The following is a 14114-nucleotide window of genomic DNA, read 5'->3' on the forward strand; positions in this document are numbered from 1 at the left end:
GCAACGTGAAAACAGAATTTTAGAAAAGTTTGTGAATGTATTACAAAGATAAAAAAAAAAAAACAAGAAATCTCACATTGGCATAAGTATTCAGACCCTTTGCACAACACTTGAAATTTAGCTCAGGTGCCTCCATTTCTCTTGATGGTTGCTGAGATGTTTCTACACCTTGATTGGAGTCCACCTGTGGTTAATAAATGGCTTGGGCATGATTTGGAGAGGCACAAACCTCTCTATGAAAGGCCTTGCAGCTGTCAGTGCATACTGTATCAGAGCAGAAAACATGAGGCCAAAGAGATTGCCTGCAGAGCTCAGAGGCAGGATTATTGTAAGGCACAGAACTGGGGAAGGTTACAAAAAAAAAAAAAAACAACATTCTGCTGCATTGAAGGTTCCCAGGAGCACAGTGGCCTCCATAATTCTCAAATGGAAGAAGTTTGGTTCAACCAGGACTCTTCCAAGAGCTGGTCGCCTGGCCAAATTGAGAATCGGAAGAAGGGCCTTAGTAAAAGAGGTGACCAAGACCCTCGATTGGTCACTCTGAGCTCCAGAGATCCTGTGTGGAGATGGGACAAAGTTCCAGAAGGACAACCATCACTGCAGCTGATCTGGGCTTTATGACAGAGTGGCTAGACGGAAGCCTCTCCTCCATACAAAATACATGAAAGCCTGCGGAGAGTGCTGCTTCAGGTGCTGTTTTGCAAACTCCAAGCTGGATTTCATGTGTTTTGTACAGAGGACAGGCAAAAGAAACAAAAAAACACTAAGAAACAATTTCATGAGATTTAGATTCCAGGGCTATTAAAGTGGAATTCCAGTTTACACTTAAAGGAGAAGTATAGCCAAATCTTTCTTGGCTATACTTCTGTGGATCACAGGAGTGCAGTTCGTTCTGCACGTCTGTGACCCATTTGAAGCCCGCTGTCAGCTGACATCACAGAGCTGGTCCAAGCTCAGAAAAGATCCTGACCATATAATCGGGATCCACCCAGAAGCCTGGACCAGCATCTGGCTCAGCCTCTCATCCATCTGCTGAGAGCCTGAGCCAGCAGCTCCTGCCCCCTTCACAGCCCAGTGCTTCAGTGAGAGCTGGAGGGCAGAGCAGAGAGCGGTGACTGAAAGTCATGACTCTGTGCTCAGAGCGGAGGGGAGAACTGACTGATCAGCGGTGTCTGATCACTCAGTTCTCACTACAAAGCCAGCAGGGGACAGTTAGAGCATTGGATCAATGCTGCACCCACATAGACAAGTATATTTATTTATTTTTTCACAGGAAGCCATACTTCTTTTTTAACTAGCCTTAAAGCTCCATGCACACTGGCTTATAAAAACATCAGTGCTCTTGGGAGAGAAAAAGCACTAATTTTGAGCATTTTTTGTACTAGCGTTAAGTGTTTTTTTTTTTTTCTACCAGAAAAATGCCCTCAAAAAAGCAAAAACAGGTTTTTTATTCTGCCTCTAAACTCTGAGCTTGAACACCTCTAGACTGCCTGTTTATGGGCACATAGGACAACATTAGTTGCAGGCAAAACATTAAACTCCTCTAGGAGCAGTGGTTTTTTAAGCCAGTGTGCATGGAGCCTAAAACTGTCTGCTCCCCCTCCTAACATACATATATACTAACATGTGTAAGAAAGATGTACATACGTCCCTATTTTCAGCCAGCTCCAGTCCGGTCATGTAATCTACCCTGTGTCTGCCAGCAGCGACAACAGCGGCTAGTAAAGCCTGGAACGGTGACACCACCCTTAGGCTTCAGTGGCCAATACATTTTTGGTGATCCCAACTCTTCCCTGCAGCTGCCACTGACTGACACAAGGGAGTTGGATCACATGACTGGACCAGAGCAAGCTACAAATAGGTAGGTGTACAGAACTTTCATACACAGGTTAGTTAGCACAGGTGTTAGGAGAGAACAGTTTGAAGGCTAGTCAGGTGTAAGTAGTTGATGTGTATTGATTATGTTTTGGAGAATATGGATATTGGTTACAGTCACTTTGTACAATACCTAAAGGCAAAACTTTATTCATTTTGGGGAGGGTTGAGAATACATGCACACAGCCAAAATTAAATGACTGATTTTCTATGTAGGACCTTGCTGGCAGAAATATCCTGCGTAAAAAACGTATGAAAAGGTCTGTAAAGTTTTTTTCTGTTTGCATGCATACATTTGAACGCGCACAAAATCCGCCAATTTTGAACCGTGTTAAGTAAAGCGTTATAAGTAATCCCTGGGAGCATAGTACCCAAAATGGAAGTACCATTAGGAGCAACATCCAGCCGCAGAACCTGGTGGTCTGGGCAGTGGCTATGTCCTCAACGACTGCAAGTAATTTACAAGACCCAATGCAGGGTGGTGTTCAAGGGCAGCAGTGTAAGGGCAACACCAAATCGCAATACTTACAAATGGGAGTAACTAGTTTACTATTTTGTTTCTACTGTAACGGGAATGCAAGGGATATTAAGGGATATGTTCACCTTTTGTGACATGTTACACCCATACTCAGGGTGTAACATGTTATGATCTGACCAGCCCCCGGCTCCCTCCCTTGACAGTTAGCAGGGAATCCCCCCCCCCCACTAGCTGTCAAAAAACAAAAAAACAAAAAAAAACCATGGTTGTGTGGGGCTCCAATTTTTGCACGTTCACACCCCATATCAGCCAATTCCTGCACCTTTACAACTCAGATCACTCTAATTTCTGCACCTTCACACCCCAGACAGGCCTCAGATCAGCCCCAATTCCTTCACCTTCACACTTCAGATTGCCCCAATTTATTCACCTCTAGAACCTCAGATCAGCTTCAATTCCTGCATCTCCCAGACTTGGATCAGCCCCAATTCCTGCACTTTCACACCTCAGCTCACACCAATGCCTGATCATCCCAATGTCTGTACTTTCACAAAGATCACCCCCAGTCCTGCACTTTCACACACCAGATCCGCCCCAAATCCTGCACCTTCACACCTCAGATCAGCCCCAATTCCTTCACCTTCACACCTCAGATCACACCAGCTCTTGCACTTTAACCCCCTCAGATCATCCCAATTTCTGCACCTTCACACATCAGCTCATCCGAATTCCTGCAAATTCATACCGCAGTCCCCAGCGACCATTACTGTGCACCTCCAGACCTTATAACAGCCCTAATTCCTGTACCTTCACACCTTAGATCATCTCAATTCCTGTATCTTCACGCCTTAGATCACCCCAATTCCTGCACCTTCACACCTCAGATCAGCCCCAATTTCTGCACCTTCGCACCTCAGATCAGCTCCAATTCTTGCATTTTCACACCTCACATCACCCAAATACCTGCTCCTTCATATCTTTGATCATATCCAATTCCTGCACCCTTACACCTAATATCATCCTAATTCCTCTACCTTTATACTTAAACTCACCCAAATTCCTGTCCCTTCAGACCTCAGATCACCCCAATTCCTGCACCTTCACAACGCAGGTCAGCCCCAATTCCTGCTTCTTCTGGCCTCAGATCACACCAAGCCATTTCCACATAGATGCTCTGGAAATGAACACCAGCCAGTGCTCCAATCAAGACAGCACTGCCTGTACCATGCCAGGGGTGGACTGACAACGCATGGGGCCCCTGGGCAATAGGGGATCATGGGTCCCCTGTGTCCTTGCCCAAACTCAAAAAAGCCTATGAAAAAGGTACCAGGGGCATCTCATGGGGCTCCCTACTGACCCTAGGCCCTCGGGCAGTGCCCGAGTTTCCAAATGGTCAGTTCGTCCCTGTACCATGCAGTAGAATTGAAGAACAATGGAGTCCCAATTCCTGCAATTCCCAAATTCTTTTCTCTAAGGTGGTAGTTACCAATATCTGTTCTGAAGCTGTAGTTCCCAATAGATGTTCTGTAGTAGTTACCAAACCTTGTTTTAAAGTAGTAGTTCCTTCTATTGGGATGCCATGGAGAATGACAGCGGCAGGAATCTGCTGATTCCTGCTGCTGTTTTGACACATTTGCAATGCTAGCTGCAGCTGTCAAGCCTGTACAGTACAATTTAATGACAAGTTGCCAGTGGCTGTAGCTATTTGTAGTTGTTCACACAATCGGAGATTATCTGTGGTGTTACCTGCTGAATGCACACAAGGCGTGTGTTCAGCAGCCATCAGAGCGGGTAATTACTGACTGTGTGAACAGTCACGAATAGCTGCAGTCCCCAGTAACCTGTCATAGTGTGCTGTACGGGTTTGGCAGCTGCAGCCAACTGCTCACTGGTGTCACAAATAGCAGCACTAATCAACAGATTTCTACCGCTGCCATTTGCACTGTAGCAAAATGCCTGTGCTAATGTAGCCTAAGTTAGTCGTTCCCAAGAGCCGTTATGTAAGAAAAGCCTTTCAAACTCTCCCTCCACATTAAATCCTTCTTTGTATTGAGTTACTCATAAAAGATTGATGTGGAAGGTGTTAATAGCAATTTGAAGATGAACCTCTCTGGCTATGTCCCCTCCAATCTGAGCCAGGCACATGGATGCTGAGGGAGGGAAATGTTCAGAGTTCAGTGCAGGTAGATCGACTGTAAAAGCCTGGCCATGATCTGGCTCAGGCTAAAAGAGTGATGTACCACAGATGAGGAAAATACTGAATATAATTACCCTTCCAGATTGAAAAGAAGATTCTTCTGCATTCAGGAGAGGGAGGTTTGACCTCACCTAAACGCGGCAGCTCCTAAACTCTGCTAGAAGCCTATGTGTACATGAACACATATACTTTTATGGAGTTGAGTTTAGAAGCTTTGGCAAAAAAATGCCAAAAGCTCCTAAATTCGAGTTTAGGAGCTGCTTGTGTAGATGAAGCCTTATTGTTTGGGAGGTGGGTCTCCCAGGACTCTCTTTTCATGCCATCCACATGCCATGTTGTTGCGTACCACCTCTAGCACCCGTACCGAGGGTTGCCTACACCTAATCTAAAGTAATATTCTTTTCAGTTCAATAAATAAAATTGATCATTTCCAATCTGCTGTATTTAAAATATGCAAATTGTGTTAAACAAACTCTTAAAACGTCTGTCTTCCACAGTGTGGCTTCACGAGTATTTACAAAACCTCTTCTTTTCACCTTAAACATTTTAATTAGGCATTTTTGTACTGACTAGATGGAGAGCAAGCTGAAAATTTTTTTTATTGCTCAACGGTTCTCCCAGCTTCTAAAAAAAAAAAATTAGAAAAAAAAAAATTTTTTAGTTCATACTCAATTATGTTCTTAGAAACTGAAAAATGTCCTCCTCCAACTTTGCATTCTCTACCCCAGCCTTTTCCATTCCCTTTGATGTAGCATCCTAATTGAGAAAGGCTAGGATATAAAGTGGAGGCAGAGAAGCCCTGAACTGTATGTCTACATAGAGTGGGAGCTTAAATATGTATGTATGTGTGTGTTTGCTTATGTCTGTACATTACTTTTACTCCTGACCCCTACACCTTTTATATTACATTACAAAGTATTGGGAGACAACCAAGAAACTAGCATATTCAGAAGCAAGCCAGCAATACTTTACTTTCACAAGAAGTGTGGGGAAGTCTGAAATGTGAAAATGCACATTATTTTGTAAATTGATGCAATGTCTTCAATACTTTCCAAGTCACTTAGGCTACGTTCACACTAGTGTTGTGTGCAGGCGGCAGAGAGGTGGCAGAGAAGCGTTTTTACCGCTTCCCAAATGCCTCGGACATTGCAGCACATGGTACTGTTCTAACGGGAGCGTTCGCGTCGCATCGCGACAAAACGGATGCCTCTGGTCGAGTCAGGAGGCGCTGAAGCCTCCTATTCTAGTCTATGGTGCCGCTCCGCAAATGCCAGGCTGGCGTTTGCAACGCGGTTGCGGATTGGTAACACCATTCAAACTTCATTATAGGCGTTTGTGGGGCGTTTTTAACGCTCGGCAAACGCCTAGCAACCGCCGCTAAACCGCGCATGCGGCGTTTGCCGAGCATTAAACGCTCCACAAACGCCGGACCAACGCTTGCCAAACGCCATAGGGGCGTTTGGCAAGCGTTGGTAAAACAGTCAAGTGTGAACGAGCCCTTACTTTAAACATGTATGTAGATCAGTTGATGCGACTTTCTTAAGAGGTTACTATAATTATCAACCACAGTTACATATAGGGGTTGATTTGAGTTCTTTTAGATTGTAAGCTCCACGAGCAAGGCCCTCCTATTCCTTCTGTACTGAAATGTATTGTAATTGCACTGTTTCCCTTATATTGTAACGCGCTGCGCAAACTGTTGGCGCTACATAAATCCTGTATAATAATAATAATTTACTGAAGGCAAATATACTGGGCCCTGCAAGTGCAGTTGCTCCAGAGCTTAGTAAATGAGGTAAAACTTCACTTTGCAAAGAATACCCAATCACATGTAAGGAAAATAAAAACACCGCAATGACTCGGTTTCTATGATTCAGAAAGTATTGAAAATACAAAACAGCCAAGCAACTAGTATTATTAGAAACAGGTCACCAATGGCAAATTTCTCAACGTACAAGTTTCCTATAGGCCTTGTATAACAAGCCTTGGGCAGTTTTGTTGAAGTTTTTAAAGCAAACTTCAGCTCCAGTTTGAGAATGTTAAATAGGTCACTAAGGGATCTCTGGCTGTAACTTTAAACAAGCTAACAGGCTTCAGCTAGGGTTGCCACCTCATCACTTTAAAACCGAACACATATTAATTACACAGGTTCTAAAAAGGTAATTTAATGCAGATAAGGCACCAAGTGAGTTTAATTACCACCTTAATCAGCTACAGAACCTGTGTAATTAATATGTGTTCGGTTTTAAACGGATGAGGTGGCAACCCTAGTGTCAGCAGGCTTTATTTAAATTATAACCAGAGGTAAAACGTTTCCTTTCTTTTTGGACAGTGTAAGGGAGGGATATTGCCCCCGCAGGCATAAATGGCAGTGAGAGGAAATCTCTCTAAGGGCTCGTTCACACTTGGCTGTTTTACCAACGCTTGCCAAACTCCCCTATAGCGTTTGGCAAGCGTTGGTCCAGCGTTTGCGGAGCGTTTAACGCATGTGCGGTTTAGCGGCGGTTGCTAGGTGTTTGCCGAGCGTTAATAACGCCCCAAAAATGCCTATAATGCAGTTTGAGTGGTGCCCGGCCGGCAGTTGCGGGGCGTTTGCGGAGCGGCACCATAGACGAGAATAGGAGGCTTCAACACCTCCTGACTCGACCAGAGGCGTCCGTTTTGCTGCGACGCAAACACTCCCGTTAGAACAGAACCATGTGCTGTAATGTGCAGAATTGGCAGAGGCGTTTGGGAAGTGGTAAAAACGCTTCCCAAACGCCTCTCTGCCGCCTGCACACAACGCTAGTGTGAACGTAGCCTTAGTCCCCAGTCACATCAGGTGTGACTTGGCATGGGACTTGCATGCCATGCGACTTGCAAATCGTATGATAAGTCACACCCTATTGTCTGATATTAGAGCAGTCATATCGGTGCGGTTCTGACTTGGTCGGAGCTGAACCGATTTCTAAAGTAGTGCATACACTACTTTTGGTGTGATTTGCACATCTGTATCAGATGTCTTGCAAATTGCACCTCAAATCAGCACGTCACCTGACTTTTAAATCGTGCGACTTCACTGTAAGTCGCACGATTTCAAAATCTGCTTTGATGTAACCGGGGTGTAAAGTGAAGGAAATCTCTGGTAGTCACCAGTAGTGATTAGCTCAGGTGTGTGTTTGGATCCCACGTGAGTGAGCTTGCTAGGAAGCGGTCACCTGTATGGGCCAATCATAAGCAGCCAAGGCATTTCCTGCTTCACAGCCACACACATACACACGCCTATTATTTACATGCAGCTGCGGAACAGGGAATGCCCCGGCCACAGAGGATTGGCTCAATACAAGTGACAGTTTCCTAGCAGGCTTGCTCAGGTGGGTTCAGATTAAGATCTGAACCCACTTGAGCTCATCACTAGTTACCAGGATCACCAAAAGTAGTGCACACACTGGAAATATTCTCCTTTATTCCTATTCTGGTGACCAATCAAAATTTGGGATTGTTTGGAGCATCCCTCCCTCTACTTTCCTATTTCTGGCCTATGCAAACATTAGCATCATACAGTACATCCCATTAATCTTCAGGCAGCACAAGAGCCCTGAAAGTTCATGTGTTGCCAGTCCTGTGCACCCAATTCCATAGTATCTGCAATGTATAAACACTATGGTGTTTACTTACTAAAGCTGGTGCACTCAGAATCTGGTGCAGCCGTGAATGGTAGGAGCACTCCTGATGATGTCACGTGACGTGATGTAACGCATAGGGTACGCCGATGATGTCAAGCTGTAAACCAGAAGTGCACGTGCCGCCATTTTGAATAAGGGATCTATGTACGTTTATTCAACAATGATACTGTATAGTGAGTCTTTGATCCTGTAGTGTCCCAGGTGGACACTTTTAAATGTGAGTGTATTTTGATCAGTATTTTAATAAAAGTTGGTTGTATTTGGCTATACTTCACCATATGGAGCATTTTTTTCATATGTCTGTGGGGCGTTTTGGAGATTTTGTGGTGAAGATCTCTGTACCAGTACACCCTCATGGGTTAAAGGGAAAGGCGTAGTTTGACCTGAGTATACGGGTCAAACCTGAAGGTGAGCGCAATAGTGTGTCAGAGGTGGATAAGCAGTAAGGGGTGACACAGGAACACTGTATATGTGTATGCAGTAGGGTGATCGCACAGATTCACTTGGAGTACAGCGGATTTAAAGGGACGGTTCACCAGCATTTTGAGACCATAATATTGGGACACTTGTTGATGTTATATTTGGAACACAATCCACAGGAGATATACCGCACAAGCACATGTGAAGATATTGGAGTGTTAAAGGGACAGTTCACTATTTTGTACGGTTCTTTTGGTATTTGTATACACTGTTTATTTAGCACTGGTATATGCAGTTTTATGGATATTTATGTATATGTGTTGATATTTATTTTGATGTAGCACATTATTGTCACGAAGCACAATTTTCTGTTTTCACTATTCACATATGCACGTTGGATTTATTTAGCACCGTATTTGAGTTTATAGTAGTCCGCTAGATTTTTTTTTTATTTACAGCTTTAGTAAATAAACCTCTCCGATTCCCCAGCTAGAGCACATGCACAGGGATTGGCAATATATGCTGTCCCAGTGGTCTAGCTGGGAATCATATTGTTTACATGTTGATGATGTTATTGCATTGCGTAAACAAATTGATTTCCTGCTAGAGTGCTGGTCATGTACCTCACTTTGTGGTGCATTATCATGAGGATCAGTACCACCGTGCTTAGTGAAAATGGTGACAAAACAAACAAGCAGCTGGAAAGCTCTGAAAAATTTAATATATTGCTAGCCTGCAAGTATATCATTTAAAATTGTCATTTTATAATATTGTTAACAGTGTCTTTTTGGGTTAAATTCCCCTTTAATGCTTCCAGACTGCAGTTTAAAGGCTAATGCAGGCCATAGACGGGTCAAAAATTGGCCGATTTTTAGAACGATAAACGAAAAATCGGTCGTTCCTTCGTTTGGCCGACGTTACCACCAACGAATAAAAAAATCGTCCGACTAAATCATAAAGTTCACCCCATAACTTCTGTCCCTTTCAGGTCACAGCTCATGCGCAGATTTTTTATTGTTAAAATGATCATCATTGCCGGGAAAATCGGCCGCAAATTTCCCAACATAAACGATAATCTGAAAGTGCAAAATACACGAAAAACGTCCGACGAACTAATCCACTAACGGTACGAAAATCGGCCGATTTGTCTTTCAGCCGAAAAATTGGACGATTAACGACCCATCTATGGCCTGCATTAGTCCACTTTTTGCAAAAAACAGTAAATGCATCCATAGTTACAGAAAAAAATGCATTTATTATTTGTTTGGATAGGAACCTGCAAAGCATTGCAACTGCAATCAATGGATCATGAGTGCCAAGCAGGGGCGTCGCCTAGGGTTGGTGTCATCCGGTGCGATAACACTTGGTGACACCCCCTCCCCCGACGATCCCCGCAGAATGGATCGGTTCTGCGGATTGAGCATAATGGATCGGACTCCGATCCATTATGCTCCCCAATCCGTAGATCCGGTCCATCCTGCGGGAACCTTCAGCATTCAACCTATACGGGGTGACACCGGACCCGCTCCACAAAAAGGTAAGTTGTAAAGAAATCCGACGATCCCCGCAGGATGGATTGGATCCATCCTGCGGGGATCGTCAGCTTGCTTTACAACTTACCTTTTCATGGAGCGGGTCCGGTGTCACCCTGTGCGGTAGGTGTCACCCGGTGCGGCCCGCACCCCCCGCACCTGCCTCGGGACACCACTGGTGCAAAGCACAGGCTCCTGCAGACTCTCTCTGCAGCTGTTAGTCCATATGGATGTACAGACCTCCGGTTACAGGGCTGCTGAAAGAGTCCGTGAACTACAAGTACAGTGATCACTGCACTTGTGTTCTACTGATAACTACAAGTCTCTCTGTCGTGGTGGAATAGGACTTGTAGTTTAGTTATTTACAGATTGCTCATGCCAAATGCAAAATGTAACATGAGTTACTGGGAAGAAGAACCTCACTATTCTGCCAGGGAGGTTGGGGGGTGCTTGGCACCATGTTACTCTTTATATCAATGGTTCAATCACTGCAGATTAAAATCAAATACATAGCAGTATCATGACAGAGTATACAGGGCCAGAAAATGTAAATAACACGCATAAATGAATATAGGACAATTACCTCCAAAGTGGTTTATAAATCGTAGTAGGAGGGCAACCAGACAAAAGCAGGCAATGAAAGCATAGTACAAGAGGCATCATGAGGAAGAAGTGCAGACACTTCTTGTGCCACTCATGGCTGTCAAATCTGATTATATTTTCCCAGTCAATTCCTATTAATATAAGTTAATTTATACATACGTAGCATAGCGCAGGCTCCCATGATGCCAATGTGGGAGAGGACGGGGAGGTCCACATACAAAGAATTTCCTTTTTAGCATAATACAGTAGATATTAAACTGTTTTGTATACCTAGGTCTCTGCTCATTGTCCTGTATCCTCAGGAGAGCTAATTCAGGTGAACTTGGTAGAGACAACTATAGACGAGTGTTGACTAAATCAAACACCTCCGTCCAAAACTGTACCACCCTAGGGCAGGGCCAAAACATGTGAAAGAAGGTACCCACAGATGTGAGGCAACTGGGGATCTCTGTGGATAGATTCTGTGCAGCCTCTGAGACTTATAGTACACCCTATGTAGAGACTTGATTTGAATGAATTTGTCCCTTGAGGAGATGACCAATTTGGAGCTATTTTCAAAGCTCTCTTCCCAGGACTTTCTATCCAAGGTCGGGATGTCAACCCTCCATTGTTCCCAAAGTTTATCCATTTTGGGGGAACTAACCCTAAGTAAAGCAGAGTAGAGTGTGGAAAGTGGCTTAGATGCAAGATGCAACTGACATTAATGAAAGTACATCCAGCAGGGCAATCCGAACCTATAGGAATTTTCCCGGAAGCACAAAAGTACTCCAGGAGGCATACTGTCTATGAGAGTTTTAATGCCATAACAGGCCCAGATGGATGGGTCCGGGATGAGCCTATAGTGTGGTAAGGAGGAATTGCCCCAAAGAGGATAGTATGGAGACCATTGATTGGGTTGATTAAAACGCACTCTAGCTGCATTCTAGACTCTAAGTGTGGTTTTAGAGGGGAGAGGAAGGGAGGAATAGGCTCGAGGACCCCTATACACTAGGTTAGCTAGTTCCATAAGGGAACCTAACAAGGCAGCCTCCAAATAGACTGTGGCATTCTCCCTTGACCTAAAAAAACACCATTGGACAGTAACTACAATAGCCGCCCAATAGCAAACCTGATAATTTGGAAGTGCAAGGCCACCAAACCCAAATTGGAGGTGAAGTGTGGATTTTGCCTGGCAGGGAGAAAAACCATTGTAAGTATATTAATGCGTCCCAGTAAATTTGTGGCAAACTGGCCCAGGGGGAGCATTTATCCTTTAATTGAACCAATAGGGGACTAACATTAAGTGCATGAAAACTGCTCAGGTCTCCTGTTACCCTGACTCCTAAGTATTTAAATTCCTCCACCCACAGAAGAGGTGTAAGGGCCGCAGAGTCCTTTGCCCAAGGGTCTAAGGGGAAGAAAGCTGACTTGGACCAGTTGATCTGAATGCCTGAGAAATGGCTGAACTCATCAAAGACTGCCAGAGCAGCCCGCAAGGAGGAGTCCGCATTATGCAAAAATAGCAGCCTGTCATCCGTGTAAAAGGTAAATTTTCTCCTCCAAGGGGCCGACCCAACAACCATCAACAAACCGGGAGTTCTGCACTAAAATAGCCAAAGGCTCCAAAGCCAGCGAAAAGAGGCTTGGGGACAAGGGACACCCTTGGCATGTGCCCCTACCCAAGGGAAAGAACGCAGATAACCTGTCATTGGTTCCAGCCTGAGCGCGGGGGGTACGGTATAGCATACCCAGCCATTGTAGGAACTTTGGTCCAAACCTGCGCAATACTTCCCATAAAAAGGACCATTCGACTGAGTCAAATGCCTTCTCTGTATCCAAGAAGGCCACCTTTCTAATACCAGCGTTGTTGTGGTGTGCAGATAAAATTAAGAAATAGTCAGGGAATATTTATGTCAGTGCCCTCTCCTGGCATAAACCTGGACTGGTCCACATGCACTAGATCTTCCATTACCCTGGAAAGCTGAAGGGAGATAGCCTTTAATTCGCTTGAATGAAGCTGCCACAGTTTCTTATACAGTCAGGTCCATAAATATTGGGACATCGACACAATTCTAACATTTTTGGCTCTATACACCACCACAATGGATTTGAAATGAAACGAACAAGATGTGCTTTAACTGCAGACTGTCAGCTTTAATTTGAGGGTATTTACATCCAAATCAGGTGAACGGTGTAGGAATTACAGCAGTTTGCATATGTGCCTCCCACTTGTTAAGGGACCAAAAGTAATGGGACAGAATAATAATCATAAATCAAACTTTCACTTTTTAATACTTGGTTGCAAATCCTTTGCAGTCAATTACAGCCTGAAGTCTGGAATGCATAGACATCATCAGACGCTGGGTTTCATCCCTGGTGATGCTCTGCCAGGCCTCTACTGCAACTGTCTTCAGTTCCTGCTTGTTCTTGGGGCATTTTCCCTTCAGTTTTGTCTTCAGCAAGTGAAATGCATGCTCAATCGGATTCAGGTCAGGTGATTTGTTTGCTTTTGCAGTATGCTTTGAGTCATTGTCCATCTGCACTGTGAAGCGGCGTCCAATGAGTTCTGAAGCATTTGGCTGAATATGAGCAGATAATATTGCCCGAAACACTTCAGAATTCATCCTGCTGCTTTTGTCAGCAGTCACATCATCAATAAATACAAGAGAACCAGTTCCATACATACATGCCCACGCCATGACACTACCACCACCATGCTTCACTGATGAGGTGGTATGCTTAGGATCATGAGCAGTTCCTTTCCTTCTCCATACTCTTCTCTTCCCATCACTCTGGTACAAGTTGATCTTGGTCTCATCTATCCATAGGATGTTGTTCCAGAACTGTGAAGGCTTTTTTAGATGTCGTTTGGCAAACTCTAATCTGGCCTTCCTGTTTTTGAGGCTCACCAATGGTTTACATCTTGTGGTGAACCCTCTGTATTCACTCTGGTGAAGTCTTCTCTTGATTGTTGACCTTATCACACATACGCCTACCTCCTGGAGAGTGTTCTTGATCTGGCCAACTGTTGTGAAGGGTGTTTTCTTCACCAGGAAAGAATTCTTCGGTCATCCACCACAGTTATTTTCTGTGGTCTTCCGGGTCTTTTGGTGTTACTAAGCTCACCAGTTCGTTCCTTCTTTTTAAGAATGTTCCAAACAGTTGTTTTGGCCACACCTAATGTTTTTGCTATCTCTCTGATGGGTTTGTTTTGTTTTTTCAGCCTAGTGATGGCTTGCTTCACTGATAGTGACAGCTCTTTGGATCTCATCTTGAGAGTTGACAGCAACAGATTCCAAATGCAAATAGCACACTTGAAATGAACTCAGGACCTTTTATCTGCTCATTGTAATTGGGATAATGAG

General features: G+C 44.2%; 1 protein-coding gene across 4 annotated transcripts in view; it reads right to left on the reverse strand.

Moving 5' to 3' along the window:
* KLHL17 (kelch like family member 17) overlaps window positions 1–14114 on the reverse strand; it is a 113699-nt gene that overhangs the window by 92559 nt on the left and 7026 nt on the right. The window lies entirely within an intron of this gene.

This window comes from Staurois parvus, unplaced genomic scaffold, assembly GCF_062004578.1.
Source record: "Staurois parvus isolate SC_StPar_1 unplaced genomic scaffold, SC_StPar_1.0 ptg000057l, whole genome shotgun sequence".
Classification (NCBI taxonomy): Eukaryota; Metazoa; Chordata; class Amphibia; order Anura; family Ranidae; genus Staurois; species Staurois parvus.